Source organism: Nyctereutes procyonoides, unplaced genomic scaffold, assembly GCF_905146905.1.
Source record: "Nyctereutes procyonoides isolate TBG_1078 unplaced genomic scaffold, NYPRO_anot_genome, whole genome shotgun sequence".
Lineage (NCBI taxonomy): Eukaryota > Metazoa > Chordata > Mammalia > Carnivora > Canidae > Nyctereutes > Nyctereutes procyonoides.
In genome coordinates, this window is record NW_026575042.1 from 51,052,191 (window position 1) to 51,076,389 (window position 24,199).

General features: G+C 46.5%; 1 long non-coding RNA gene across 1 annotated transcript in view; it reads left to right on the forward strand.

The window, feature by feature from the left end:
- Positions 1-24,199, forward strand: part of LOC129507028 (uncharacterized) — a 73,913-nt gene that overhangs the window by 1,950 nt on the left and 47,764 nt on the right. Inside the window, exon 2 of the long non-coding RNA XR_008663915.1 lies at positions 12,508-12,629. This is a non-coding gene — a long non-coding RNA (uncharacterized LOC129507028). The remainder of the gene's footprint in view (positions 1-12,507; positions 12,630-24,199) is intronic.

The window sequence follows — 24,199 nt, forward strand, 5'->3', positions numbered from 1 at the left end:
TTTGGATTTTCCCATCCTCCAGGGCCTCGAGGGCTCAGGCAGGGTTAAGAAGTAGTAGCCCAAGAGGGGATCCTCGGGTGGCTCAGCGGTTTAGAGCCTGCCTTGGGCCCAGGTCGTGACCCCAGGATCCCGGGATCGAGTCCCACATCACCCTGTGCCCGTGTCTCTGCCTCTCTCTCTCTCTCTCTCTCTCTCTCTCTCTCTGTCTCTCATGAATAAATAAAATCTTTAAAAAAAAAAAAAAAAGGTAGTATTCCAAGAGAGTGCAATTCTGGCGCTGGCTCAAGCACTTAACCTCTCTGACCATTATCTCCTTGACCTTTCTGACCCGGCTGTTTCCAAGGAAACCTCCCTTCCCAGTATCCGAAAGGGATCTTAAAAATACTACTAACTTCGAAAACTTCAGGATCAAAAAAAAAAAAAAAAAGAAAAAGAAAAAGAAAACTTCAGGATCTTCAAAAACTAATTGATGATGCGCTTCTGATAACCTGCCGTGGTCACGTAAGATAGCAGTGTTGGGGAGACCTGGATCAATGACACTCCGCTATTCTTGCAATTGCTTGGGAGTCTTCCATTATTTCAGACAAGAAAAGGTGTGATTGGTAATATGTTTCGCCGAATCGCTGAGTTTCAATTAAATCACCTGTGTTTGTAATGACCTGAGAGTAGTTTAATTAGTTTTTTTTTAAAGATTTTATTTATTTATTCTTGAAAGATGTAGAGAGAGAGAGAGAGAGAGGCAGAGACACAGGCAGAAGGAGGAGCAGGCTCCATGCCGGGAGCCCCACCTGGGACTTGATCCCGGGAGGAACACGCCCTGGGGTGAAGGCGGCGCTAAACCACTGAGCCACCTGGGCTGCCCAGTTTAATTTATTTTAAAGATATTTTAATGGAATTGTTTTCCTCTTTGGAAGCTCTTCCCACCCTGCCGCTCCAATACGCGCTGACATGGTGCTATCTTGATATATTTTATAATGTATTTTTATAGTCTCTAGGTCCATGATATTTAAAAGTTCACAAGCATAGGAGGGAGTTCTGGGAGGAAGAGGGGTTCCTTGCTCTCCCCGATATTTTATCTCCCTGCTCCCCACCTCCTGTGCCTGACATTCATTCCAGGAGAGCAGAAACACCCCAACTACTCTTTGCTTCAGGCCTATTTCCTCCTCTTCTGACCGTTCCCCATCTTCTATTCAACAGACGTGAATATCTTCACCGTTCATCCCTGCAGTTTCAGCAAAGTTGGTAGAGGAAGTGGGCCAACGTTTTGTTTATCATTAACTCATCAAACTGATGTTACTTTTAATTTTGACTTAAAAAAAAATGACTAATTCAGAGGATGGAATGCAATAGGTCTAGTGGTTCTGCTCCACAAGGTTGTCTAAGGACAGGGGTTAAAAAAAAAATTGATTGTTTTCAGGGTCAAATTCCAGAAAAATCATGGTTTAGAACACCGTTACATTGTTTCTAAGTTATTTCAGAAAAAAGTTGTTTTTCCATATACCTACATCCAAAACATCAATGTGAAAATGTAGAAAGACTAAGACCTATTCCAAGTTATAAAGGTTGCAGAACTGGGAAGAGTAAAGCATACGTTTTAATTGTATGCAAGCGCCAGAAGTGCATTCAGGCAAGCGAGAGAGTTCCCTTAGGAAGGTCAATGTTTGAGTTCTTTGTCTTTCGAAAGAAAAGATGGAATGGTGCGTCTGTAATACATTTCATATATTCTTTCTCATCAAACGGGTCCTGTTAGTAGGCCCTGAGTTCACCCACGTCTAAAAGGGAATCAGTGATAACTAAAGTTGCAGTTTTTACTATTTTAGCCCCACAGGCTTCAGGGCTTAAAAAGGACAATTGGAATTATCAGTGGCCTTCCTGTTACTACTGAAGAATCACGTTCTGGATGCTTTGATCAGTTCTTGTTCCATTAAACTCTGTAGCCTCTCTGGGGATCATGTTTTTCATTGTTATTTAAACTTTCAGCTTCCTTAATCCTAAAACCTTAATGGATAGAATCTCACTAATTCCTTCAGTAATCGGTGTTCATCAGAGTTTAATTCCGACACTAATTTAGGTTAAAGGAAAATAAAGGATAAGTCCCCACCAGAAGAAGCTATACTTTCTTTCTTTTCTTTTTTTTTTTTTTAAGATTTATTTTTATTTATTTGAGAGAGAGAGATGGGTAGGGAAAGAGCAGAGGAGAGAATCTCAGGCAGACTCCCCACTGAGTGCGGAGCCTGACGACCCTTGAGATTGTAACCTGAGCCAAAACCAACGGTCCGATGCTCAGCTGACCGAGCCACCCCGCTGCCCCAAGAAGCCACACATTTAATAAAGGGAATGGTACACAAAGCGATAAATGCTAAGATGACCAGTCAGTGGTGCAAAAAGCAGGCAGAGGAGGGATAGGTCCCGATGGTCAGTGTGCTCATGGAGAACTTACAACCTTAGGAAGTCACTCATCAAGTTTCTGTTTATAGCAGAGATCTTAGAATGTTCAACTTTGCACATGAACTATTAATGGGGCTACAGGATTTTTTTTTTTTTTAATTTAGTCTTGTGGTTATACCACAATAGATCCTGGTCTGGTTGCTCTCGTCATTAAATAGTTATTCTGAAAAGATCTATATGTAATTACCCCTTAGGCTTATGCTGCTTGGTAAATCTCACGATAGCCCTGGCCGGGGCATTCCGCTGCTGGCTCTGCTGGGGACTAGTTCTGAGATTTTAAGCAATTGTACAGTTGTCTCATTTCTTAACAGGGAGGGAGTCAAACGGGACCCCTTGCAAGGCTAAACTTCTGTGACTCTGCTCATGCAAACATCTTGAACCTCAGACTCATCTTTGGTTCTTAATTTCTTCTTTATTTTAGTCACCTAGTCCTGTTACTCCTTCAAGAAAGGAAATTGTTCTTGAATCTGCTGTTCCTCGTGCCCGGACCATTATCGTATCTTTCTAAGTGGTCTCCTTGAGTCCATTCTCACCCATTCCTCATTCATCCAGGGAAATTTCTAAATTAATCTTTGAAATATCAGTTTCCTCCCCACGCTTTCTCAGAATCTTTGGAAATAAAGAATAGAGATCAAACACCTCTTGGCAGTTGGGGCTTTGTATGGTATAAACTTGCCCAGGCCTCTGCCTGGCTGGATTGGAAGAGCTTATGACTCTTGATGGTGGGGTCCTTAGCTGGAGCCCCATGTTGTTGTAGAGATTACTTAAATATTAATAAACCTTAAAAAAAAAAAGTTTAAACTTGCCTTGTCACTCATTTCCTTATCAAATTACCACCTTGCCTTGTTCCCTTCCGCGTCTCTGCCTGAACCGAGACCAGCTGCGTGTGTCTCCTAACAGGCATGCAGTTTACCTTCCTGATTTCACATTTTGTCTTACTCTGTTTCTCAAGCCTGCAACATTCTTACTCTTCCTCTCTGTTAGCAAATCCTTCCTTTTTTGTTTCTTTGTTTGTTTGTTTTTTTTTGAGATCTAAATGAAGCTGTACCTCTTGCCAGAAGCCTTCCCTACCTGAGCAAGCTTCCCCCCTTCTTTAAGTCCCCTCCTAGCATTCATGGTCTCTAATATACATTTTGACACATTTTGACACTGTTACGCATTGTTACTTGGTAACTTCATGGATGTGTTTCTTGACTCCTTAAAAATAGGACCAGTTTTGATTTTTCATTGTCCACAGACACTGTCCCTATGGGAGGCAGTTAATCAGAACTCCTGGAACTGAATTGCCTTTTTTCCTATTGCCTGGCATAGGAAGGCCTGGTCTTGCCTTTTCCCTTCTGTCCAGCAGCCAGTTCCGTCCTCAAGTGTCTGTGCTCCCACCGTAGCCATCTCACCCTGATAGAGAGCTGCTGCACTCCCTATTGGAGGTCCCCATTTGTCCTGTTCTCTTCGCAGCGCTCAGCCATGTTCCCACTTCTCCATTCTGTGTCCTTATGGGGGGTTACTTACCTCACCCACAAGCTCTGTTCTATGTAGGCATGAGCTGCAGAGCAGGAGGCCAGTTGTCACAGTTGTAACCAGAGTTGTGGTGTAGGGACAGGAGCTCACAGTGGAGTAGTTTGATGTTTGAGTGTAGACAGAGGCTCTGGAGCAGTTTTTGGAGGTGTGTCCAGAAATCGGTCATGTGCGACTAAGAGTTAAGGCCAGTGGCCATTAGATAAACAACGGTAAAGCCACCAAAACCACAAGTTTGCTTCTGGAGCTAGACTAATATTAGTTAGTACTTGGTCTGATCTCTTTTTCACATAAAGAAACTAAGATCCAAGGAGGAGGCTGCAAGTAGTAGCTGCTCATTAGTATTTGCTGATTCTGAAGAATTCAGTGAAGGCCATCCTTGGATGGGTTCATTCTGTATGGTATTTAGTGTCAGAAATTGGCCAACTAGTCTTGGTTTTAGTCATCTGTCCAACAGTAGTAAGAGCTTGTTGGTGTGACCTCCAAACAGACTACATCGCGGGATTGTGGCCCTGCCAGCACCTGGGTTTTGGCCCACTGGAACTAATTTGGGGCTTCTGACTATAGAACGATAAGGTAATAGTTTTCGATGATGTAAGCCACTAGATTTGTTGTAATTCTTTATAGCAATTATAGAAAACCAACACAGCAAGATTAGCTATTTCCTGATATTATTTAAGAAATGCTCCTCAGACTTTTAAGATGCTCCACCCGGGTGGAGCCTGTGAGTCCCAATTCTAAAAAAACTCATGAGTAATGCTGAAACTGCTAGGCCAAGGGCTGTACTGAGCAGGAAGGCTTTAAAGCACACGAGATGATTTTATGTCTGTTAAAACTCCCCGGTATGGAGGAAGTGGAATTCAGTGATTGAGAGTACTGGAGGTTCTAGGGTTAACTCACTGGGGGGAAAAAAATCCTGTTGCTCAATAGCCATACAGATGTGCAACTTTTGGCAAATTACTTCATTTGCTTAAATCCTTTAGGCAGTTTCTCACCAATAAAACGATACTGATAACGCCTACCACAAAATAGTTTGTTAGATGAAATGGTTCTATGTTAGTTCATTTTCCAGTCCTTGGAAATGCAGATTACTTACCTGGTGTTGGACAATGGTTAATGCCTGTAAGATCTAGCAGCTGTCAACAGATTGTACCCATTCATTCTTTCATTCATCATTAATCTCTTACTTATTTGTTGAGAACTAAGTACTGGCTCTATTCTAAGCATTGGGGGATATGGTGATAAATAAGAAGGTAGATTCTGGCTTCAAGGAGCTTGCAGACGATACGCAGATATACAAGTGTGATAATTTTGATGAATTTTTTTGTTAGACGGAAGTCTCCTTGACACATTACTAAGTGAAGAAAAGAACATTCCATCACCATGTGTGTAATGTGATCCTTTTTATATGAAATCAACTACATATATGAGTTACTAGTGAAATGAATTTTTAGGATTTTGAAAATGCAAATCTGAATTATTATTAGATTCAACAAATGTAAAGTTAATTTGTCAAATTGTCACAACAATTTCTAGACACTCTCAATTCCCGTACTTACCTCATTAAATACCCATAACAAAGAGTTCAGAGTTTGTGGCCAGCCCATAGGCCATTCTTTGGTATTCTTTGAATTTTTTAAAATAGTGAAAAATCATTTCTTGTATAATTGCAATTGTCTAAAAAATTTCAGTCTGATAATAGACATACAGATACAAGATAGAGAAGTGGTTCCGGGGTTGAGGTAGTTTTATGGACAAACAACAAAGAAGGTGGCAAAAAGGAGGCGATATGTGATCTGGATTTTAAAGGCTACAAAGGCATTTGTCAGAAGGAAAAGTGCGGACGAGTATTTTGAAATTGCTAGGTGAGCTGAGAAAGATAGTGGACGTCTGTTGTTTCAGCCTGCCTAGCATTTAGTCTCCTCCTTCCATTTTCCCTTGGGGACCCACAACTTCTCCATTCTCAGTGTAGGTGGTTTGGGTAGGGCTGCCCTCTTCCCTAGTTTACAAACCAATCAGCATTTCTGACCCTCCCACCCCACCCCCTTCACTTCCTCCCAGTGTTTGGTTCAGGATGTCATTTAAATCCAGGACTTCTGCTGTAACCCTGGCTAGGGGAGAAGAAGGAAGTATTTGTCCCTTCTGGGATTGTCAAGAGCGGAGACGTAAGCCCAGACCTACAGAGTGCCATCTTAATACTGGGGAATCCACTTGAGAATGGAGCCAGCAGAGCCAAAGAGCAGAGACCAGAGATGGAAACCCAACCCAAAGACTTCATTTAAGACTTGCCTGTAGCCCTACCCTGTCTTCTAGCCCTGGCATTTTCAATTACGTGAACAAACAACTTCCTTTTTTTCACGTAAGCTTAAACCTCTCTTAACTGAAAGACCAACACAGGGAATGTTATGGTGTGCTAGAATATGGCATGTGTGTTGTGCGTGTACGCCAGGGACTAAGATGCTGCAGGGGTGAGGAGGGTCTAGAAGGGCTGAGGAACAGGCCTTCATTTATGGGGGCTCCCGGGAGCTCCAGAGGATCTAAAGCAATGTAAAGTGGAGTCACTAGTGCTAAGTCCACATCACCAAGCCAAAACTAACATCTAACTTAATTGCAGTTTCAGCCTCCTCCAGGAATGTAATCTTAACTCATCAGTCTGGAATTTCTTGGTTGGCAGTAGTGAGGTAATTTGTCTAATAGGCCTCTTTGCCTCAAAGGAAGCTGACCTTACCTGAGATAATCCTTTTTTTTTTTTTTTTTTTTTCCCTACCTATGACTTCCTTGTCTCATTCCTTCTCTGGCTTGAAAGTCTTTCCTTTTCTGTAGCTCTTTGGATCTTTCCTTCTATTTGCTAGATGGAATACTGCCCAATTGATAAATCATTCAATAAAGCCAATTAGATCTTTAAAATGTACTCAGGTGAATTTTTTTCACTTAGTTGAGTTTTTTTTTTTTTTTTTTTTTTTTTAATTTATGATAGTCACACAGAATGAGAGAGAGAGAGAGGCAGAGACATAGGCAGAGGGAGAAGCAGGCTCCATGCACCGGGAGCCCGACATGGGATCCGATCCCGAGTCTCCAGGATCGCACCCTGGGCCAAAGGCAGGCGCTAAACCGCTGCGCCACCCAGGGATCCCCACTTAGTTGAGTTTTTATTGAACAGCAGTGATTACCTCAAGAGAATGAAGAGCTATAAGTCAGAAAGTAATATTAAGGACACTTACTTTCTCAAATTTTTCTAGAAGTTTCATTTTTACTTTATTATTCTGTTTCTTTCCCTCTTGCTGGGGTTAGGAATTAAAACTAGAAAGGACCTAGTGAGTCCCTGAAAATTACATTAAAAAAATACTGTTTTTCTTTTAAGGATTGTGAGAGTTATAATTTTATTTTGAGCAATGAAGTAGCTGACTCCATTTACTAGTGTTTTCTATTTCCAATAAGCATTCAGCATAAGCAGACTTTCACTGAAAAAACATTTAGGAATTAAGAATTTATTATTAATAATATAAATTATATAAATCACTAATACAAATATTAATAATATTAAGAATCAACTTTTATGAAGCACTACTCATTTAATTAGTTTTAGTTAGCTTAATTAGTTTTCTTAGCAGGAACAAGAAGTAACTCTAGGAATCAATCCGAGGAGCACTTTGGCTGTTTTGGATATTATAACAAAAATAAATGAGCTTCTCTGTCAAGTTCTCTATATATAATTGTCATGCCTTTTTAATCTAGAATAATTCCCTTGGGGTTTTTGTCTTTTATTAGATTTTTCATGATTCCAGGCCAATGGTTTTGCAACATGTCCCTCAGTCTGGATTTGTCTGTCGGATTGTGATTAGATTATGATTAGGTTCAGATTGAACATTTTTCCAGGAATGCTCTATAGATGATGTGTCCTCCAAGTTTCACTGCAAGGGGCCTAGAATGTCAAACTATTGTCCAATTTTTGGTTAATTTTGATGATTCGGTTAAAGGTGGTATCCACCAGATTAATCCACTGTAAACATACCTTAACACCTTTGTAATAAGTAACCTGTGGGATGATTCTTGGGCAATAGCATTCCTAATATCATCTTATGTACATTGTTTCAAAGAAGAAAAATGGCCCAGTTGAAACCTTAAGAGTTGGAAAGGATTATTTCAACAAATTTCCAGTTAGTATCCAGTAAACTGTAGCATTGCTAGGTACAAAGAGCACAAGTAGTGAGTTCACCAGAGGAAAACAGAGAGCAAAATACCACAGGAGAATTCAGGAGAAGGACAAAGATCACATTAAAAGTGAAGAAAGGAAAGTTCAGAGATCTGAAGTGCCCCAGACGTTAGATGGAGTGTTAGCAGTGAGATGAGAACTCTGGTTTTTCTGGGGCCTCTGGGGGTGCTCAGAGGTGGAGGGTGGAGCGTCTCTGCCTTTGGCCCAGGCCGTGAGCCAGGGGTCCCAGGATCAAGTCCTGCATCCGGCCCCTGCATGGAGCCTGCTTCTCCCTCTGCCTGTGTCTCTGCCTCTGTGTGCGTGTGTGTGTCTCTCGTGGATAAATAAATAAAAATCTTTTTCTTTTAATGAATAAAAAGCTTTAAAAAAAAAAAAAAGGACTGCGGTTTTTCTGAGGCCCAGTCCAGTGTTCTTTCCATGACAGCATCTGAAGAGCGCATTGTGAAGCTCATTCTCCAGGACAGTGTAACAGTTGTTCTCAGTGAAAGCAGCTCAGGACACTGTGTAACTAAGAGAACAAACTTTTCTCCAGCTCCACCCCGCTACCCCCCAGCCCCAAGGTGCTTTAGAATAAATGTTACTTAGATTCACTTAAATCATGTACATTGTGACATTAACGTCCTTGGAGACTTAGTCTAGTTTCAACCGAGGGAAATGTTTCCTCCTAGTGCCAGTGACACACTGTTGCTCGTCTGCGGTTCCTTAAAACATCCGCAGAACATGATTTTTCTATTCACAAGTCAGGAAAGAATGCAGAGGTATTTGAATCCTACACGTCGGGAGCAATCACAGGTGACACGCAATCGCTTTATGCAATGCGGCACGTTTGCATGTAGGTCACCGGAACCCCAAAAACAACTCCGTTAGGGTCTCCGGTGGGAAGCGCGGGCCGGCAGGTGTGTGCTGGGTCGCTGCTTTGCCCGCACATTTAAGAATCTCTAGCATATACTTAATTTTCGGGATGGAGACCTAAGGGGGAAACTGTACGTTCATTTATTCATGTATGTATGTATGTCATTCATTCGTTCCTTCGGGACCACCTGGGCGTCAAACTTCAAAGCTACTTCTGGAGCTGCGCTGCTTTAGGCACGACACTTTTTTTGAGCTCGATTCTGCATCTCTAGACCCCGACGTCCCACGCTGGCCTCTTCCCTGGGGTGGGGAAGTTTGGGGAGGAGCGTGGCCACGGAGAGCACACAGGCTGGAGAGGCTCCGATCCCCCGCCCCGCAGCTTCAGGAACTGGTTCTAGGCGTGCAGGCCACGATGCGCTGCATGATGCACGGTGAGCTGCACGGTGAGCTGCACGATGCACGATGCGCTGCGCGGTGAGCTGCACGGTGAGCTGCACGATGCACGGTGAGCTGCACGATGCACTGCGCGGTGCGCGGCCCTCTGCTCGCTCTTGCCAGCACGCAGCCCCCTAACATGCCGCGAGCCGGCGAGAAGGCATCACACACCGGTAGCGCGGCAGTCGCAATCCGCACACGAGGGCTCCACCGTGGGGGCCGACGGCAAAGCCCCTCCCCCCGTGCTTGCACTCGGTGAAAGCGTGCGTGTCCACACCCCGTGACCCGGCCGGCCTCCCGGTCGGCCCTCGACGTGCGCCGAGCTCACGCAAGGAGGCCGGCCGGGCTGGGCCGCCGGAGGCGCCGGGGAGGAACGGCTCCACCGCCGCCGGAGGGGCAGGGCGCGCCCGGGGAGCTGCGTCCCGCCCCGCAGCCCGCCCCGACAGCCGGGGCCGCCGCGCGCATGCGCAGCGCGCTCTGCCTTCGCGCGGCGGCGGCTCCCTCCGCCAGGGGCCGGATCTAACTTCCGGTCCGGAGCGGCCGTGACGTAGCCGCCGGCCTCCCAGCGCCCCCCGCGGCGCCGGCCGCTTGTGACGTCAGCGGCGGGGTCCGGGCGGGGACCGGGCGTGGCCGGGCCTCGAGCGGTAAAGGAAGCGTCTGGTCATTTCCCGGGTCTTCACGCCCTTCCGGGTTCCTAGCAGGGGCGGGGTGGGAGCGAGCCCGCGTCGCCGCCCGGCTGGGCCCGCAGCCTCTGCTCGCTCGGCGCCGGAGGCGGGGCTCGGCGGGCGCCCGCCCGGGAGCCGCGACCTTGTGGCGGAGGCAGGCCGAGCCGCGGGTGGTCCGGCTCCACGTCCGGGCGGCGGGGGACGGGGGCGGGGCGGGGCGGGGCGGGGGGCGGCCGGCTCACTCCCGGGACCCGGCGTGAAGGTCAGGGCGCCTCAGCCGAAGGCGGGGACCTCACCCGGCCTGAAGCGGTCGGGGACCCCCCCGCCCAGCCCCGCCCAGCCCCGCCCAGCCCCGCCGCCCGGAGGGCCCCGTTTCGCGGCCCCGCCTCCCTGCTTCCCTCCCATCCCGATGCCCCGCCCCCTCCCAACCCGAGGGCCCGCCCCTTTCCCGAGGCCCCGCCCCCTCGCCGCCTGGCGGCCCCCTCCCCGAGGCCCCGCCCCTTTCCCGAGGCCCCGCCCCCTCCGCCCCCGCGCACCTGTGCCCGCGTTCCGGGCCCCGCTCGCCTCGCCCCTCCTCCCGGGCTCTCTCTGACTCACCTCGTTGTCGGGGGTCGAGCCAGCCTCTCCTTTCCTCTGCTTTAAAAATACCTGTCACTTGACGGGATGAGCACTGGGTGTTATTCTGTATGTTGGTAAATTGAACACCAATAAAAATTAATTTATTAAAAAAAAACAAAAAAAACAAAAAAAATACCTGTCAAAGGCCGCACAAGCATTTTTATTTATTTTATTTTTTTAAAAAGATTTATTTATCCACGAGAGACACAGAGAGAGAGAGGCACAGAAGCATTTTTCAAGTGTCTGTTCTTGTTTTAAGGGAGGTTTTTTTTTGGGGGGGGGATGGCTGGCTACTACGTAGGGATGTAAAATTTGACATTTCCTCCTGCTCTCTTCCATAGCAGCACAGTGGAGGTGGGAGTGTGCAGATGGGGGGGGGGGGCGGGGAGGGGAGTGACGTCTCCTGGCAGAAGCAGGAATATACACAGGTGCACAGGTGCTCTACTGAATTCAAAACGACAGAGCTCTGGGTTCTTTCTAGACAGACACTTTATTTTTATTTCTTTTTATTTTTTTTTAAGATTTATTTATGATAGACCTAGAGAGAGAGAGGCAGAGACCCAGGCCAAGGGAGCAGCAGGCCCCCTGCAAGGAGCCCAGCCTGGGACTCGATCCCGGGACCCCGGGGTCACGGCCTGGGCCGGAGGCGGGCGCTCCATCGCTGGGCCCCGGGCTGCCCTAGCTGGGGGTTCTGTGAAACCAGGACCCCGTCAAGTCCGACCAGTCCCTGCAGCCGCCCCACTAACGCATTTCCTTAGATGATCTGTGCCTCCCCCCCGAAAATCAGGAGCCCCAGAAGCCCCAGGCGTGTCTATGCATTCATCTCCCAAGTAATGACGTAACATACCGATGCTGCTGGACCACCTGGCCGCCCTGCGGCTTCTCGCCCGCACCTGTTTCGGTGCCACTGCCCCAGCCGCCCACTTGGGGAACCCAAAGCCCAGCATCACTTGCCTAATGTTGCAGGCCTCCCACGGGGCAGCGCTGCTGCTGGTTTTCCCAATTCTCTAGCCTCGGGGTGAACACGTCTAGCAATAATACCTAATTTTGAATGAACAGCAGAATCCACAAAATCTACCAAACTGATGAAGTAGGTGCTCCCGTTACCGATTTGTTTCTTTGGGGTCCCTCGTTGTGCTCGGCCAGTAGTGCTCTACAGAAATCGATGGGAACCCTATTTTGTGTATTGCTAGGGAACTTTGAGACTAGTCCCGAAGTTTGGTTTATGTCTTAGTTCCCTATATTGAAAGGAAATGCACTGCTCTGCATTCCATACTTTAGAAATAACTGGAAAGTTGAGTGCATTAAGTGGAGTGAAACAGAGGACAAATACTGTAGCATAGTCACCATGCTGTACCCGGAGCTTATCGCTCTTATAACTAGAAGCTTGTGCCCTTTGACCAATATCTCCCCATTTCCCACCCGGTCCCACCAGCCACCGGTAATCGCTACCCTGCTGTGTCTCTCGAGTTTGGCTTCTTTAGACTCCACACGTAAGTGAGATCATACAGGATTTGTCTCTGTCTGATTTATTTCACGTAGCATCGTGCCCTCCAAGTTCACCCAAGTTGTCTCAAATGGCATTTATCCATCCTCCAGTGATGGATGCCCACGTTGTTTCCGCTGTTGTGAGGGATGCCGCAGTGAACATGGGGGTGCGGGCAGCTCCAGGGGATCCCGATTTAAATTCCTTAGGATGTACATTCCAGAAATGGGACTGTTGGATCATACGGTAATACTATTTTTGATTTTTTTTTTAAGGAACCTCCATACTGTTCTCCACAGTTTACATTCCCACCAACGGTGCATGAGGAGTCCCTTTTCTCCACGACCTCACCAACACCTGTTACCTCTTGTCTCTTCGATGACAGTCATTCTAACAGGTATGAGGGGATATCCTGTGAGGGGAGGGATACGTTGACTACCCGTGCTGTGTAAACATCTCGTAATATACACGGTGTACTGAATCATCACGTTGTGCATCTTCAACTTACATGAGAGCATCTACCAACTGTATCTCAGTACATCTGGGGAGAAAAAGAAAATAAAAATGAAGAGTAAAAACAGAAAAAAAAAGTATGATCTATGATATTCAGCCCAAACGTTTACATTAGAATAAATTATTTCCATAATACCTGTGTGATGTTATGCATGTTTCCTGAAGTTCACAATTCACAGAAGCACTGTCATCCTGTATTATTTTTTTTCTCCAAAATTCTACCTTCCGGAGTAGTGATTCTTTAACTTTTATATCTTACAGCATGTCATAAATTTAGGAGCCTGGATCCCAGGAGGGTGGAAACACAAAACTTGCTTATTCCAAAAAACTTTTTATATATTTGTTCTACATATAGGACTTTATTATTATCCTTACTATCTACACTATTTTTTCACTATTTTTTATACATGATTTGTATTAATTTCCAAACACCAGAGTTCAGCATACATATGCACACCATGTACCAAAGGAGTGCCATTCCTTTTAGCATCACCTTTGCTTCATGAATAACTTAAAATTGTACCCCCACATTATACTGCGTAAGTAAATGAGTAAAATTTACATAATGAAAAGTTTCTGTTAGCACAGCAGCGTTTTAATCTTAACTGCTTTTTACAAGATTTGCATTATTTATGTCTCAGTGCTTTTTACTCTATTACTCAAAATGTGTTAACAGTTTATTTGAATTAAAGAATAAATTCTGATTTTTAAAATCTTTAGATTTTTTCCCAGTGTTAAAAGGGTTTGTTGAAAAATATAACATTTTCCAAAAATAAAAAAAATAAAAATATAACATTTTCCAAAAATATATATATATATAACATTTTCCTTAACCAGAATCCAGCTGATCAAGATTTGATCAAACTTTTGTACAAACTAATTTTTATATGATTTTTAAAAGCGTTTAAAAATCATATTTAAATCCAATTAACATATAATGTATTATTGGTTTCAGAGGTAGAGGTCAGTTACGCATTAGTCTTATAAAATACACAGTGCTTGTTACATCACATGCCCTCCTTCATGTCCATCACCCAGGTACCCTCTCCCCCACTTCCCGCCCGCTCCAGTGACCCTCAGTTTATTTCCTATGAATAAGAGTCTTTTATGGTTTGTCTCCCTCTCTGATTTCTTCTCATTTTATTTTCCCCTCTCTTCCCCTATGATCCTCTGTTTTGTTTCTTGATTTCCACATATGAATGAGATCATGTGGTAATTGTCTTTCTCTGATTGACTTATTTCACTCCGCGTAATATCCTCTAGTTTTATCCCTGTTGTTGCAGATGTCAAGATTTCGTCCTTTCTGACGGCTGAGTAATACCCATTGTACACACAGACCACAGCTTCTGTATCCATCATCTGTCAGTGGACACTGAGGCTCCTTCCACAGTTGGGCTCTTGTGGACACTGCTACTACGAACATTGGGGTGCAGGTGCCCCTTCGGATCACTGCATCTGTATCTTTGGGGTGAATACCCAGTAGTGCAATTGCTGGGTCATAGGGTAGCTCTATTTTCACCTTCTTGAGGACCCTCCACACTGCTTTCCGCAGTGGCTGCACCAGCTTGCATTCCCACCAACGTGCATGACGTCCCACCTCTGCATCCTCGCCAACATCTGTCATTTCCTGACTTACTCATTTTCTCCATTCTCACTGGTGTGAGGTGGGATCTCATTGTGGTTTTGATTTGTATTTCCCTGATGACGAGGGATGTGGAGCATTTTTTTCATGTGCCTATTGACCATTTATTTGTAGGTCTTCTTGGGATAAATGTCTGTCCATGTCCTCTGACCCATTTCATGACTGGATTGTTTGTTTTTTTGGGTGCTGAGTTTGATAAGTTCTTTATAGATCTTGGATACTAGCCCTTTATCTGATAAGGCATTTCCAAATATCTTCTCCCATTCTGTCGGTTGTCTTTTGGCTTCATCGATTGTCCCCTTTGCTGTGCAAAAGCATTGATTTTGATGAAGTCCCAATAGTTCCTTTTTTGCCTTTTCCCCCCTCACCTTTAAAGACATATTCAGCAAGGAGTCACTGTGGCCGAGATCAAAGAGGTTGCTTCCTGGGTTCTCCTATAGGATTTTGGTGGATTCCTATCTCACATTTAGGTCTTTCATTTATTTTGAATCTGTTTTTGTGTCTGGTGTGAGAAAAATGATCCCGTTTCATTCTTCTGCATGTGGCTGTCCAGTTTTCCCAACACCATTCATTGAAGGAATTGTCTTTTTCCAGTGGATATTCTTTCCTGCTTTGTCAAAGATGACTTGACCATAGATTGAGGGCCCATTTCTGGGTTCTCTATTCTGTCCCATTGATCTATGTGTGTATTTTTGTGCTGGTACCACACTGTCTTGATGATCACAGCTTTATAATAGATCTTGAAGCCCTGCATTGTGATGCCACCATTCCTCTGGTTGTTCGGGGTCTTTTCTGGTTCCACACAAATTTAAGGATTATTTTGTTCCAGCTCCGTGAAATAAGTTGATGGTATTTTTATAGGGATTGCATTGAATGTATAAATTGCTCTGGGTAGCATAGACATTTTAGCAATGTTTGTTCTTCCAATCCATGAGCATGGAATGTGTTTTCCATTTTTTGTGTCTTCCTCAACTTCTTTTTGAGTGTTCTATAGTTTTCTGAGTACAGATGTTTTGCCTCTTTGGTTAGGTTTATTCCTAGGTATCTTAGGCAATTGTAATGTAATTGTAAATGGGATTGACTCCTTAATTTCTCTTTCTTCTATCTCATTGTAAATGTATAGAAATGCAACTGACTTCTGTGCATTGATTTTATATCCTGCCACATTGCTGAATTCCTATATGAGTTCTAGCAATCTTGGGGTGGAGTCTTTTGGGTTTTCTATATACAGTATCATGTCATCTGCAAAAGAGTGAGAGTTTGACTTTGCCAATTTGGATGAGTTTTATTTGTTTTTGTTGTCTGACTGCTGAGGCTAGGAGTTCTATTACTATGTTGAATAACAGTGGTGAGAGTGGACATCCCTGTCATGTTCCTGACCTTAGAGAAAAAGCTCTCAGTTTTTCCCCATTGAGAATGATTATTCTCTGTGGACTTTTCATATATGGCTTTTATGATATTGAGGTATGTTCCCTCCATCCCTACACTATGGAGCATTTTAATCAAGAAAGGACGCTGCACTTTGTCAAATGCTTTTTCTGCACTAATTGAGAGGATCATATGTTTCTTGTCTTTTTTATTAATGTAGTGTATCACATTGATTGCTTTGTGGATGTTGAACCACCCTTGCATCCCAGGAATAAATCCCACTTGGTCATGGTGAGTAAGCTTTTTAATGTACTCTTGGATCATATTGGCTAATATTTTGGTGAGAATTTTGGCATCTGTGTTCATCAGGGATATTGGTCTGTAATTCTCCTTTTTGGTGGGATCTTTGGTTTTGGGATCAAGGTGATGCTGGCCTCATAGGATGGGTTTGGAGGTTTTCATTTCTATTTTTTGAAATAGTTTCAGAAAAATAGGTATTAATTCTTCTTTAAATGTTTGGTAGAATTCTCCTGGGAAGCCACCTGGCCCTGGAATCTTCTTTGTTGGGAGATTTTTCATTACTATTTCAATTTCCTTGCTGGTTATGGGTCTGTTCAGATTTTTTATTTCTTCCTGTTTCAGTGTTGGTAGTTTATACATCTCTAGGAATGCATCCATTTCTTCCAGATTTCCTAATGTGTTGGCATGTAGTTGCTCATAATATGTTCTTAAAATTGTTTGCATTTCTTCATTGTTGGTTGTGATCTCTCCTCTTTCATTCATGATTTTATTTATTTGAGTCTTTTTTTTCTTTTTGATAAGAAGATAGATAAACCCCTGGCCAGACTTAATCTTCCAAAGAGCTAGCTCTTGGTTTAGTTGATCTGTTCTACTGTTCTTTTGGTTTCTATTTCATTGATTTCTGCTCTAATCTTTCTTAGTTCTCTTCTCCTGCTAGGTTTAGGATTTCGTTGCTGTTCTTTCTCCAGCTCCTTTAGGTATAAGGTTAGGTTGTGTATTTGAGACCCTTCTTGTTTATTGAGAAAGGCTTGTGTTGCTATATACTTCCCTCTTCGGACCACCTTTGCTATATCCCAAAGGTTTTGAACAGTTGTGTTTTCATTTTCATTTGTTTCCATGAATTTAAAAAATTCTTCTTTAATTTCCTAGTTGACTCATTAATTCTTTAGTAGGATGCTCTTTAGCCTCTATGTATTTGAATTCTTTCCAAATTTCCTCTTATGATTGAGTTCCAGTTTCAAAGCACTGTAGTTCTGAAAATATGCAGGGAATGATCCCAATCTTTTGGTACTGTTGAGACCTGATTTGTGACCCAGTATGTGGTCTGTTCTGGAGAATGTTCCATGTGTACTCGAGAAGAATGTGTATTCTGCTGCTTTAGGATGGAATGTTCTGAATATATCTGTGAAGTCCATCTGGCCCAGTGTATCATTCAAAGCTCTTCTTTCCTCATTGATCTTTCACTTGGATGATCTGTCCATTGCAGTAAGTGGGGTGTTAAAGTCTCCTACTATTAGGAGACTTTATTATTATTGATGTGTTTTTTAAGTTTTGTTATTAATTGGCTTATATAACTACCTGTTCCCATGTTAGGGGCATAAATATTTACAATTGTTGCACAGACCCCTTAATTATGATATAGTGTCCTTCCTCATCTCTTATTACAGTCTTTGGCTTAAAATCTAATTTGTCTAATGTAAGGATTACCACCCCCAGCTTTCTTTTGATGCCCATTAGCATGATAAATGGTTCTCTACTCCCTCACTTTAAATCTGGAGGTATCTTTGGGTCTAAAATGAATCTCTTGTAGACAGTATATTGTTGCTTTTTAATCCAATCTGATACCCTGTGTCTTTTGATGGGGGAATTTAGCCCATTTACATTCAGAATAACTATTGAAAGATACAAATTTTGTGCCATTGTATTGCCTGTAAAGTCACTTTCTGCATATTGTCTCTGTTTTTTTTTTCTAGTCTATGTTACTTTTGGGCTCTCTCTTCATTTAAAGGGTCCCTTTTAATATTTCTTGTAAGGCTTTGTAAAGCCCTACAAAGGGCTTGCATTTCTTGTAAGAATTTGGTGATCAAAAATTCTTTTAGTTTCTGTTTGTCTTGGAAGCATTTTATCTCTCCTCTTATTTTGAATGAGATCCTAGCTGGCTAAAGTATCTTTTGCTGCATATTTTTCTCATTTAGCCCCCTGAATATATGATGCCAGTTGTTTCTGGCCTGCCAGGTCTCTGTGGGTGGGTCTGCTGCCAATCTAGTGTTTCTACCCTTGTAGGTTATGACCTCTTTTCCGGAGCTGCCTTCAGAATTTTCTCTCTGTCTCTGAGATTTCCAAATGTCACTATTATATGTTGGGTTGTTGACCTATTTTATTGATTTGAGGGGGTTTCTCTGTGCCTCCTGAACTTGGATGCCTATTTCCTTTCCCAGATTAGGGAAGTTCTCTGCTGTAATTTGCTCCAATATACCTTCTGCTCCTCTCTCTCTCCTCTTCTTCAGGGATCCCAATTATCCTAATGTTGCGTTATGGTATCATCATTTACCTCTTGAATTCTCCCTTTGAATCCAGTAGTTTAGCTGATCCAGTAGTTGTTTAGGTCTCTTTTTTCTCAGCTTCTTTATTCTACATCATTTTGTCTTCCAGATTTCTGATCCTTTTTTCTGCCTCAATTATCCTGGAATAGAGCCTCCATTATTTTATTGCATCTCATTAATAATCTTTTTTTATTTTTTTATCTGGCTCACGGCCTGTTCCCATGCTGCTGTTCCCCCTGGGGCGGGGGGGGGATTGGGCCTGTGCCCCCATTCTGCTGCCTGCCAGGCACCTGCTTGGAGGGCGGTCACCGCAACTGTGCTGGGGCTCATGGGTAACAGCAACCCTGAGCTGAGAGCCCACTCCTGGGCTGCTGACGGCAGCCAATTTCCCCGCTCCCATGCCTGGGGGCTCTGGGGCACTCAGGCACCTGGGACCAGGACACACTGTCCCATCCAGGGTCTTCCTGTGACCCACTGTCCATCCAGGGTCTCCCTGAGACCACACTGTCCATCCAGGGTCTCCCTGAGACCACACTGTCCATCCAGGGTCTCCCTGAGACCACACTGTCCATCCAGGGTCTCCCTGAGACCACACTGTCCATCCAGGGTCTTCCTGAGTGAGACCACACTGTCCTTTCCAGGGTCTTCCTGAGACCACACTGTCCATCCAGGGTCTCCCTGAGACCACACTGTCCATCCAGGGTCTCCCTGTGACCACACTGTCCATCCAGGGTCTCCCTGGGACCACACTGTCCATCCAGGGTCTCCCTGGGACCTCACTGTCCATCCAGGGTCTCCCTGAGACCACACTGTCCCATCCAGGGTCCTGCCCTACTTCGCTGCCTGGCCACCTTCCAGGCAGGGACATCCCTCATGGAGCAGACTTCTAAAAGTTCCAGTGTGTTGTGTGCTCCGCTGCTCTCTCACTTTCTGGTACTGGCTGCTGAGTCTCCCTGCCCGCCCCTTGGCCTAGCTTCCCGTATATGGCCTGGGATTCACTTCCTCACCTCTCCCGCCTTGCAGAAAGTGGTCGCCTTTCTCCTTGTAGGGTTGCAAGTGTTCTCTTCTTAGAGTTCCTGTTGAGTCTGCGGGTGTTCAGAACGATTTAATTGCTGTCTAGCTGAATTCCTGCGACCAGAGACACTAGGTCTACTCGTGTAGACCTACTCCTCCTCCATCTTGGACTCTCTCCCACAGAAATAATTTTATTTATGTGGCTTTAAAATACAAATAAAATTATTACATTCGTCTGTAGTGTGTCCGCAATGGTGTTGACACTTTTAGGGCTAGAGCTGTGAAACATATCGACATGAAATAATGACATCACCTGAGAAGTTATGCTGATCGATTCTCTTATTGGCAAACTCGAGGATGCCTTTCACTGACATCTGCATTCGTGGGATACAATTTGAAATGGGGGCTCGAAGAGCAAGGTTTACTAACTTTATTCTTCTTAGAACTAAGATGGAAGCTCTCACAATGAGCAAGTAGTTTGAACAGGAAGCATTACCGAGGGACAAGGCTTTATACGTTTCATGCCTCTGAAGCCTTCAAGTAGGACAACACATATGTAAAACAAAATTTTCTTTGAATTATTTGGGAAAACGACTTCCGCTCTGCAGATGGTTGGAATATATTTGGATGTTTTTGAACCTATCCATTCATATCGGTATGTCTTTGGCCCTCCTATCTGGTTGCAGTTACTTTTGCTGCATGACAAACTGATCTAAATTTAGCACCTTGAAACAACCCTTTTATTATGTTCATAGTTTTCGTGGGTCGGAAATTCAGACCAAGAACAGACCGGTTGATTCTTCTCCTTGAAGTCCCTTGGGGCTGGTCTGGCTCAAAGACTAGACCCGCAGATGGGAGGAGCTGCCCTTGGCTGCTGTGTGTGGGTTGGCTTCTCTATGACTAGTGTCCCCTGGGCAACTGGACTTGTATGTGGCAGCTCAGGGCTCCAACCTCAAGGGTTCTAGTGCAGAAGGCGGTGCTGCTTCGCCTTTTATGACACAGCTTCACTAGTGTGTCCACCGCAGGGTGCTGGTCGAAGGACCCACAAGCCCACCCACTTGTAGGATGAACTTTTGACCGCCATGGAAGGAAGGAGTCAGGAGATGGGCACACTTCAATACTGCCGTTCACTCTGTATCCCGGCTCTCTCATCCTCATATTCAACTCCAAAGGAATTCCTTTTTTTTTAAATTTTTATTTATTTATGATAGTCACAGAGAGATAGAGAGAGGCAGAGACATAGGCAGAGGGAGAAGCAGGTTCCATGCACCGGGAGCCTGACGTGGGATTCGATCCCAGGTCTCCAGGATCGCGCCCTGGGCCAAAGGCAGGCGCTAAACCTCTGCGCCACCCAGGGATCCCTCCGAAGGAATTCCTTTAGATATTTCCTCAAAGGAAAGGCAGGCACTTCTCATTTTGTGTGCTTCCCCTCATTGTGCTTCACAGGTATCAGGCTCTTTACAAATTGAAGTTTTCTGGCGACCCTGCCTTGAACAAGTCCGTCAGTGTCGTTTTCCCAACAGTGTTGGCTCGTTTCGTGTTTCTGTGTCATGTTTTGGTAATTCTTGCAATATTTCCAACCTTTTCATAATTATTATATTTGTCACAGTGATCTGAGATCAGCAGTTGGTAGTTGCTGAAAGCTCGTGTTGTGCCCAAGATCGTGAATCCGAGAAAGCACCGAGGAGCCGACACCGATGCAAACACACGAGGGTTTATTTACAAGCTCGGGCTTGGGTCCAAGCGCACCCGACACAGCAGAGTAGGGACTTGGACCCCGAGACTAAGAGGCGCAGCAGCTTTATAGGGGCCAGTGGCCAATGGGATCCGCAGAAAGTTGCACAGTCATGTGGGTCCACACGCAGGTGGCTGATTGAATTACATTTTACCCTATAGTATCCATTCAAACTGGCCTATCACTCTGGTTGGAATCGGAGCGCAGTTTTGGCGGGCACAAGGCGGGGTTACATTGTTATGAGCCGATTTCCGATTAGGGTGTGCCCAGCGGCTTGACTAGGGTGGGGCAGCGCCCTGAGCAATAAGCAGGTCATGTGGGGATCATAGGGGAGGTGGCGGGTGCAGCACAAAATGGAGTTAGTACCCCTGCTCTGCTTGTCCAGGGGTAGGGGATTTTTGTTAAATTTCCTGGGTCCCACACTCAGATGATGGTTAGCATTTTTTAGATATAAAGTTTTTATTATTTATTTATTTATTTATTTATTTATTTATTTATTTATTTATTTATTTAAAAAAAATTTTTTTTTTCGCTTTCTCTTTTTTTTATTGGAGTTCAATTTACCAACATATAGCATAACACCCAGTGCTCATCCCATCAAGTGCCCCCCTCAGTGTGAGCTGGCCACCGAAAATGACTGACGGTGTTTGTATGGCCTTGCTTCCTTATCCCGCCAGAGACTAGTCCTCCCAGGTGTTGCCCAGGGCAGGCTACCCTGTCCTGCCTGCCTGCCTGGCCCCTTCCTGGCAAGGAGGTTGAGAAGCTTCCAGCTTTGCCTTGGACGGGGACGATATCACACCACGTTAGGTAGGCCTTGTGATTAGGCTACTGTTTTGTGCCCCCAGGAACCCACTCCTGTGACCCGGCCTCTCCCAGCCACCGGGATCCGTGAGTCTGGTACACGCGCAGCACCCACACTGTTAGCCACCCTTGTGCAGAAGGGTCCTCCAGGCCTGCGGAGCTAAGCCCGCCCCTAACCACCTGCCCTGCCGAAAGGGGAGGGAGCCCACCCTCCGCCACCCAGAATAGCTCTAAGGTGTCAGCTGAAATGAGAGACTGTGAGTTCCCCAGGGGACTGCTTGCAAGCGAGGGGTGGGGGGTGGGGGTGGTGCTCCTGGGTGTCTCCCTTTGAAGATACCTCGGTCAGCCGAACCCGTACAGACTTTGCAAAGCAGTCCGGGTTCACTCCACTCTGCCTTCGGGTGCACCAGGGGGCTCAGAATTAGGACTGTCACCTCCCATAGTCCCCTCCTGTGCCTGGGCCTCACATGACAGTGCCCTGTCCCAGGTTCCTGGCTACTGTGACCCGCCACGGTACCCTGCGCTAGGAGACACCTGGGAGTCGTGATCGCTGCCGAGGCCTCACCCCATCAGCAGCCGAGCCACATGGGCTGACGGCAGATGGTTCAAAGCTGTGTCCTCCGGGAGACTCGTGGATGAGCTACATCTGCTCAGTGCTCCACGGGGCATCAGGGATGGTGTGCGATGCCAGGCCTGGGGGTGCTGGCTGGCCGGGCAGGCCGACGGGAGCATCCTACGTGTACGTGGGCCCCGCAGGGACTGGTAGCCAGGGACACGTGTGGGAGGAAGCCAAGTCACAGGTGCGGGCTACTGGGGTCTGACGCTTCTGGTGAATTCCAGGCTCTAACACACACATCTGCGTGTTCAGGGCAGAAGCGGAGGGCTCTGGGCTGCCTCACCGGGTGGGTCGGTCAGGGCACCTCCCATACCAGTCACCCTGGAGCCTTGTTTTCTCAAGGGCCCAGGACACCGCCGAGCAGCCCTCCCAAGTGTGCACCGAGTAGTCAACGTAAAATGAGACTCAGAAATCCTGGGAGCTGGTGGGCTCTGTACCCCCTAGGGCCGTGTAGGTAGTTGGTATCCTACCAGATGGACCTGGAGCGCCCCTCGATCTGAGAGACGCTGACCGTGTGCAGACTGCACATGCCCGGTCGGTCCGGCTCAGGGTGGCGAGGGTCCCAGAAAGGGCCATATAGACAAGGCCTTTCCCAGTGTGAAGCACGGGGTGGCCACCATCCACCCCATCTGCAGGGCTCACCTAGTGTAGGGGAATTTGCTCCTGTTCTACCTGAGGCCAGAGCTGGGGGATCTGGACTAACCTGTCAAGGTGAGTTGGTGTGGGGTGGTTGGGGTACCCTCCCATGAGAGCCCCCTGGGTACCCTCCCATGAGAGCCCCCTGGGTACCCTCCACTGGGAGCCACCTGGGTACCCTCCAGGGAGAGCCCAGGACCGTGTGGGGCAATCCACTCCTAATCGGACTGTCTGTTGCCGGTTAAAACTGCAGCCTCAGAAGATTTATGAGGAGTGAGTTCCACTTGGGAGCCTGTGGAAGTTTGAGAACAGCCCGAGCCCAGCGGGCCCGGAGGGCGCGGGCAGCCGGAGGCCAGCCGACAAGGCACAGACGGCGCCCGTGAAGGTGGCGCGGGTCAGGGGAGCCAAGGCCAGGAGAGAGCGGCAGGAGGCTGTGCCCTAGGGCCGGGCCACTGGGGGTACGTGCATCCGATTCCGAGGGCCAGCCTTCACCGATGTGCTTGCTTCCTTCAAAGGCAGGTCTGGAGGCATGTGGGTGGGTCCACATAGGAGGGTTGGGTGCCCTCCAAGAAGGCCTACCTGGCCTGTGTAGGCCGCACAGGTGCGGGTAGCCTGGGACTGGGCGCCAGCCAGCTGTCGGGGGGAGCTGGGTGGCAGGAGCGGGCCCTTTGGGGTCCCTGGAATCTGCTGAGCTCTCAGCCCCCAGGCCAGGCGGAAGGACAGTGGGCCGACTGCCCTGCAGGGGGTGTGGGTGCCCGGGTGGGGTCCCCTGTGAGGAGAGGCAGGAGGAGGGCCCCGGGAGAGGGGCCCCGGGTTTTGGGCTCCACCTCAGAGGGAACGAACTCGGGGGGTGGGCAGCATCTCTCCGGCTAACAGTCCCCCTGGCCTGGGGGCACCTGCTGGCCTGGGAGGCTGATGACAGGCGTCCGTCACACATGTGGGCAAGGCCAGGGGCCAGGCAGGAGTCTCGAGAGGCGGGGTCCTGGGCTGACCTGGCGGTGGTGCAAGGATGAGCCTCGCTGCAAGTGCAAGGGCCGCAGGTGTGCGCGCACGATCCACCTGAATGGGGCCAGGTGGG